The following is an 8216-nucleotide window of genomic DNA, read 5'->3' on the forward strand; positions in this document are numbered from 1 at the left end:
TGAGTCTTTGTTTCCAGACCATGGTTAGTCATATATGGCTCCAGAATAAACTGTTAGCCCATTTGGAGGTGAGAACAGTGTTCTTTCCTTCCATACAAGCAGAATGTTTTAAGATAATTTAAAATCTTCACCTCCTTAGGTCTAGAAAGTCCACCCTGGGGAATTCATCTTAAGATTTAGAGAGAATTCTAAAATAAAATGGTTTACAGTGTGTGACCAGTCACATAAACTAAATTCTCAACAATGGGAATTGATTAAATCACACCAAGGGTGGGCTTGGTAAACACTGTATTCTTTTTAGATAGAGTTCATTGTGTCAGAATTGCTGCCCTGAAACTTCCTGTATGCCCAGGCTGGCCTAAAACTTGGAGACCAGTCTTCTTTCCCCACCGATGCTTCCAAAATGCTGAGGTTAAAGGTGTGCACCACCACACCAGCCAACCATGTTAAATGTCACTATGACAGCATTCAATTAGGTAGTTAGATCATAGTGGTCTTGATGATGGGCTGGGTTTTCAATTATTTTTAAAGGTTCACAAAGGAATTTCAATGAGGTTAAAGGGTAGCTCTTGTGGAGTCTTGGGTACGATGGCAATGGATAATATAAAACAACTTGCAGGTGTGCAGAAAGTTAGGACAACTTTACCTAAAACAAGTCTTGTTTGTGAGATATCCATAAAATATCAAGAATGAGGGCATACATGAGGTCTTATGCATTAAGTCTGTTGGGGCTTTTTTGTAGTTGTTCTTTCACAGTTTTAAAAAGAATTTTTTTCCTGTGTCAGCCGCCACCACAGTGAATGTTAATTGTGCTGGAATCCTTAACTGAGCTGGTGAGAGGCTTCAAGCAGATTCCAGAGGAGAGGCTATTTTTTTTCTTTTCGTGTCCCTATAATGTCCTCTACCTTTCTATACTATTTCTGTATGTTACCTCAATATTGCTACCACCACCCTTAAGAGTGGATCAAAACAGGCCTCTCAATCACCTAGACAGGAAAATACCTCTGAGAAGCTGTTGCAGAAAGTTGAAGCAAACAAAGCCTTTCTGAACATGTAGGTCAGCACAATGATGACTCGGATAGAGTGTTCCTTTACAATGATCTTCTGGTCTCTGCCCGTGCTCACTGTATAGAGAGCTTCACACTTTTCAGTAATTCTTTGTGTCTGACTTCTACACTATGCTCTATGGTTGTCATCTGAGTTCTTGTCATGGAGACACAGAGCTAAGAGGAAGCTAGAATGAGGTCGTGGTAACAATTTCTCATCTCTTATTTCTGCCATTTTTTTAAAAAGAGCAATAGAAATACCCACCACTTGCCTTTTTAAAAGCTTCAAAATAACTAAATATTGCATGCAATGTTGAATTAGCACCTGCTTGACTTGTATTATTTTCCAGCACTAGTAAGTCCTTCCTCAAAAGAATTTCTAAGGATGTGTTCACACAGCATCTTCTCTATTAATATCATTGGACACAGTCTTTATCCACATTATTAGAATTCAAGTAGCAATAAATCCCTAGGAGACCATTCTGCGAATTCAGTTGTACTGCCTTAGGAGATAGCTTGCCTGAGCATGAACTAAGCTCTTAAGTGTGTACATAACCTCGGAAACATTGGGTAAATACCATTGTTTATGCATATGCTTATTATTGTTAGAATGTAAAAGCAATGATGCTTGCTTTAAAAGGTTGTGACTATACCAGCTATTGGGTATACCATGAGAAAGATTTTGTTCATAAACAGATATTTTAAAGATTAATTGAATGTTAGGCACATTTTCTCCAATTCTTTTGTTTTAATCATTAAAGCACACTTTTTGTTTATTTGTTTTTTTGTTGTTGTTGTTTGTTTCTCGAGACAGGGTTTCTCTGAGGTTTTGGAGGCTGATCTGGAACTAGCTCTTGTAGACCAGGCTGATCTCTAACTTATAGAGATCCACCTGCCTCTACCTCCCAAGTGCTGGGATTAAAGGTGTGTGCCACCACCACCTGGCTTAAAACACACTTTTAAGGAAAAAATTCTGAAAAGTTTCTGGTCAAGTGCCAGTTTCCTGAATTCTGAGATCTGCATCAGTGCACATGCAGATTAGGTATGAGAGGAAATGATTTGAATATTTTGGGATAGCTGAACAGAAGTTGCAATCTAGTTAGATTCTTCACAGGTGTTGAAATTAAGGCATTTCTCCGCCAATTAAATCTCAAAACAGGCTTGTTCCTTTCAGGGTTCTCTTAATTTCCTTGGATGGGAATGACCTACATATTAACAGCAAGTGTCACCTTCTCAGAAATTAGTTGCTAAAACTTTTAAGAATACAAATAATTCATCAATATTTTACTCTCTTAATTGTTCTTAAGTATATGGTTTATTGTTAATATGCAAGTTAGTCACAACCTACACCTTTAAGTTTTAAGCTGACTGGGTAACATTAGGAAATGAGTTTGCTTGTTTTTATATATGCATACATTTTAAAGCTCCATTCTGTGTATAAATATCATGTACTTTTTGTCCTTCTAAGTCAGACTTATTCTACTTAACCATCTCTAATAGAAAACTGGGACTTAAAGGAGTGGAGTGTTTCTGGCCAGATTTCTGGGATAGTTTCCCAGATACATAACAAATTTATTATTCCCTGTGGCCGTTTGCCCTACATTCACTCATAGCAAATTCTTGGTTCTGTGGCTACAACTTTGCAGTTCCCTTTCTTTTGGCCTACATTCACTCATAGCAAATTCTTGGTTCTGTGGCTAAAACTTTGTTGTTCCCTTTCTTTTTAACCCAATATCCTGTGTTAAATTCTGCAAACAATTCATGTCTTTAAACCTGTGGTCCATATTTCTGAACAATCTCTTTTTTTTATTAGCTCCAGGTGCATCCATACTAATTCCTATCTACATAGCCTAATTTCTCTCAATGTATTCATATTTTAATACTAATGACTAACTTTAAAACGATTTTCAACTTTAACTGTCACAATCAACTAATGAGAAAATGTTAGTAATCAGGTAATATTTAATGAATGAACTGAATTTGTTGTGTCCTACAGTGTAAAAAGTATTTTAATTCATCTATTAAGTTCTATGGAAAGTTTTTGGATTATATTCTATATAATATCACATTTATTTTAAAGAGAGGAAATAGATACTGGAGAGATCACTCAGTCTGTAAAGTATTGTCCCACAACTATGAAGAATCTTATTCGGTTCTCCCAAAACACACATTCAAAATTTGGGCATGGAGTTTTGTTTCTGTAATCTCAGCTCTGGCAAAGCAGAGACTGGCCTTGACAAATCCATGAGGTCCATATTCAATGAGACTCTCTGTCTCAAAAACCGCAGTAGAGAATACTTGAAGAAGAATCCCTGTGTAAACCCTGGCCTCCACATTTGTAAATGTGCATGCTTATCCACATGAATATCCACACAGCAACATTAGGAAAGGAAGAAGATTGAAGATTCCAGATTATGTCATTTATGTATGTCCACACAACTAGCAAATTTGAGAACTAAAAGTCAGAAAAGCACAAGCTATTCCCCATTGTGACATAATATCTTTAAAAAAAAGGAAATAATGGTTTTTGTCCAAGTGAAGGGTTAACATATATCACCATCGAGAGATGTGTAGTAAGATAAATTTTCTATTATGCCTTATGAAGGGATTCATCCTTTGCTGATCGAAGAAGAGGCAAACTCCCTTGGTTAAGTACTGAGCTGAACTCAAGAAAGCCAGTAACAGAGAGGGAGGACTGATGATCAAAGGGACTAAGACTGGGCTGGTTTAACCCCCAGAAACAGCTAACCAGACAAAGGTTAACTCTTGAATCCCAGGCGTCAGCCTGGGAATCCAGCATGGGACTGATCAAGACCCCCTGAATGTGGGTGTCGGTGAGGAGGCCTAGGGAACCTATTGAGCCTTGGGCAGCAGATCAGTACCCATCCCAAGTATACACACAGACTTTGGACTCCCATAGAACAATGTGAGGTACACTCTCACCCTGAACTCTTGGGGAAGGGTCTAGGCCCTGCCCTATATGAAATGACAGACTATGGACACCCCCATGGAGGGCCTCACCCTCCCTGGGGGAATGAGGGGATAACGGGGGGGGGGGAGGGAGGGTTGGGGGAGGGCACGGGAGGAGGGGAGGGAAAGGGAGAGGGACCTGTGTTAAGGGCAGCTTTTGCTTTGAGAGGAGCCTTCCCGCCAGCCTGATTCCAGAGCCGCATCAGTCCCAAATAAACACACAGGAGGCTATATTAATTATGAAGCTGTTGGCCTTGCTTGTCTCTTACTGGCTAGCTCTGCTTTAAGTAATTACCCCGTCATTGTTAATCTATGTATGTCTCTTACCGGAGAATAGTTCCGGGCTCCTACCCCATGGCGTTACATGTTGACTCTCCTGTGTTTCTCCTTCCCAGAATCCTCCTGGACTCCTAGTCCCTCCTATCTAGATTCCTATTGGCCAACAGTGCTTTATTAACAAATGTACAGGACTTCCCCCATCATCTCCTCTTTTCTGTTTAAACAAAAAGAAAGGTCTTAACTTTAACATGGTCAAATTATATATAACAGAACAGTTATCAAATAAGAACATAGTTACAATATTTTAGCAAGATTTAAAGAAAATATCATCGATCCCATCCTTGTGAGTCCAAAGTTCTATATGTAGCTTATCTTTTATCATAACTAAGGAAAATTATAATTATAACTATCTGTCTTCAACTCCATCAAAGACCACAGAAGGATAATATGTAAACACTAGAAATGACAGAGACATCTTGCCACCTGGACAGTCACCCAAAGTTCCTCTGTAACGTTGGGGCATCCATATTCAGCCCATAGGCCACAGTGTGTCTGGAACACTTCTCAGCAAAGCAGGAAATTTCAAACTGTCCATCTGCATCAGCAGTCTGTCAGTCATTTTTCTGTGTCCTGCAGAAAGTCTCGTAGACTCTTTCATGAAGCAGGAACCCTGAAGGACTATTTGAGTTCAGCAGTCACTTTCCTGTGGGTCCTGCATATCCAGATTATACACCAACAGTCAAGCAGTCCAGGCAAAAGCAGTTTCTTGCCCAAATGGCTAACCTTGCCATGTTGAAAGCAAACTCCATAACAAGTTTCTTCGATGCCCATCTTCCTCCCAGACATAATTGGTGCTGCCAGGAGCAGACATTTCTCATTGTCAAGAAAAACCCTAAACCATTTTAAATGCCATTTTCTGAAGGTCTTTGAAAGGTTTGAAGACTATCTATCTCAAATATATTTCTGTATATCTAGAAAACCTAACTTACCTAACTATAAATTCTATTATAAGTAACTATCTATAGTCTGTATTCAATTATGCATTACATTTTAAAGATCAGTATAAGCACAATACTTAATCAAGAGGAGAAATATACACATCACAAAATTGACCTTGAATTTGTATCAATAAATGAAAAACAATACCCATACCATAATTCCCCTTTTTACCATTAAAAAAGAGATCAGCTGTGATCATTAGCCAATTATAAACAATCCCATTTAAATGAAAACAAAGATTTATAAACAAGATGGGAATTAGGACGTCGCTCATTCCAAACTGCTTCGTGCTGGAAGGGGGCGCCGTTCATACCATGGGGATCATGACAAAACTCAGAAACCTGTATAAGTCCTTATTTTCGTGGTCTGTAAAGCTCCATCATCTTAGCTGTTTCAGTTGTTGGAACACCTGGTGTCCCGCGCTACCGTCTCGCCAGCAAGAACGACGCAGAACACTCGGATCCTTCTGCAGTAAAGCTTTAATGCATCTTGAGAGATAGATGATCAGCTTCTTAGAGGGAGACCCCAAGCTAAGAAACCCAGCCCCTTATATAAGCCTAGGAGCTCCGAGTGAGACGTGTAGAGCCGGGATTGGTGGTTTGCACATCACCCCAGATGACGCCACGGGAGAGGCACAGCTTAAACGGTTAACTCCAACTGACAGCAGATGTCAGCGCCATCTTCTAACGGTTAACTCCAACTGACAGCAGATGTCAGCGCCATCTTCTAACGGCAATAGCGATAGCGAGGGCGGCTCCTCACAACCTGGTCCACTGCTTCCGGGGGTCTTGGTTTGTCAAACCACAGAAGCCTGGAAGGAATCCTCAGCTTTTCATTTTCTGTGGAAACATAAACTAAAACTCCTTTTCCGAGTAACATATCCTTATACTTAAATTTTGAAGTCAAGGCATTTTTAAAAGATAGAAGTTGGATTAATTCAGCAGCATTTATAATCAAGTGTACTTTAGCAGCTGTTCCTTCCTTAGCAATGAAAAAACTGAAAAACACAATAGCGTACACTTTCCAGACTTTCTGTGTATTTTCCATCTTTACGTGGCTTATTTATTTATCTATTGTTACTTTATTTCTTTCACTTTTATTTATTTTTCTCTGAGACAGGGTTTCTCTTTGGAAACCTGCCTGCCTCTGCCTCTGGAGCAATTCCTACCGGCGTGCGCCACCACAGCCAGCTTCCTTATTTTCTCTCTCAATCTTACGTATATTTTTAAACACACTGTACACCTTTAGAGGTTTTGTTCATCCAAGTCTGACTTTACTGTAAATCTTTACGTTCTTCTGGCCACGTGTCTTATCTGTTAAAACCGCGGCTGTTTTAAACTGCTGTTTCCAAGATGGCGGGTGTAAGCGTGACTCTAGCTTACCGCCTCAGTCCATGCTGACATCCAGCAAAAGCTGCCACTTCCAGCTATACGTACACACCTTTCAATCGTTAGCAGAGTCTCTTAAAACAACCTTGTTGGTTTTTTTTCCTTTTTCTTTTTCTTTTTCTTTTTATGCCGAGTCAGGAAGACTCCAGTAAACGAGCCGCATGAATCTCGGCTTGTGGCTAGCAAAACAGAGCACACCTGAGAAAAATGCTGCTACCAAAAATCTGTGCTTCTCTCCGTTCTTCTGTTTCTAAAAGTCCTTTAAAGCTTTTGTTATTTTGCATGGAAATTCATGATCCCACTCCTGATCACCATTTTGTTAAGAGAAGGTTTTCCTTGAGAGGAGCCTTCCCGCCAGCCTGATTCCAGAGCCGCATCAGTCCCTAATAAACACACAGGAGTCTATATTAATTATGAAGCTGTTGGCCTTGCTTGTCTCCTACTGGCTAGCTCTGCTTTAAGTAATTACCCCGTAATTGTTAATCTATGTATGTCTCTTACCGGAGAATAGTTCCGGGCTCCTACCCCACAGCATTACATGACTCTCCTGTGTTTCTCCTTCCCAGAATCCTCCTGGACTCCTAGTCCCTCCTATCTAGATTCCTATTGGCCAACAGTGCTTTATTAACAAATGTACAGGACTTCCCCCATCAGACCTGGAACTGACTTGTGAAGCAACCTTGTTTCTTATCTAAATTTAAACTGGAAAATAAAATTAAAAAAATGAAGATCCAAACTGTCTGAGTGATTCCCCAGTAAAATAAATGGAAATTAATTAAATTAACATTTAAAACATTCAGTTTTGAGGGAACTCCATTGAGTTTTCAAAGTAATGTTTTTGAAAGTACCTACTTGTAGCCTATATTTTAAATTTTTCTTCTCATAAAATAACAAATCTGAAACTGTAGTTAGAAGGTGAGAAACATATACTGTATGAGGTTCCCTGTGTATACATAATTAGTCACTGTGTGTGTGTGACATCAAAAGTTTTAGATAATGAAAACTAATTTAAGTACACATACACAAAAATGAAAGGACTTGAAACTTAATGCAGAGTACTGCTATTTGTAAAAGTTCAATGTAATTTCTGTTTAGAATCATATATCAGTAGTCAACTTCCTCCTGGGTGCATTCTGCTGTTAAGTCACCAGAAGGTCATTCAGAATGTAGAACTGTTTTTCTGAATCCCCAATGCCTAGACTCCTTCCTCAAGAAATCACTGCTGAAAACTAAAAATTATTACAAGGAAGAGCAGTGAGGCTCTAATCTTGTTTCAATTTCCAGTCCAGAAACTTCTTTTGATAACCAGAATGTCCCTTCATGTTCATTTCAAAACACAGAATTCTTCTTCTAACACCTTAGAGTACAATTGTTAAATATAGTGACTTACTATTTTCTTATGTTCAAGGCAGAATAACCAGAACATTAAAAGTTAACCTATAAGTAAAGAAAATCACCATTGGAAATGATAAATGTTAGATGAGGCAGCAGACAAAAATAGTATCCTCTATACCTCTGTTGCCCAACCAAAGTA

This window comes from Mesocricetus auratus, unplaced genomic scaffold (assembly GCF_017639785.1).
Source record: "Mesocricetus auratus isolate SY011 unplaced genomic scaffold, BCM_Maur_2.0 Super-Scaffold_100019, whole genome shotgun sequence".
NCBI classification, from domain to species: domain Eukaryota; kingdom Metazoa; phylum Chordata; class Mammalia; order Rodentia; family Cricetidae; genus Mesocricetus; species Mesocricetus auratus.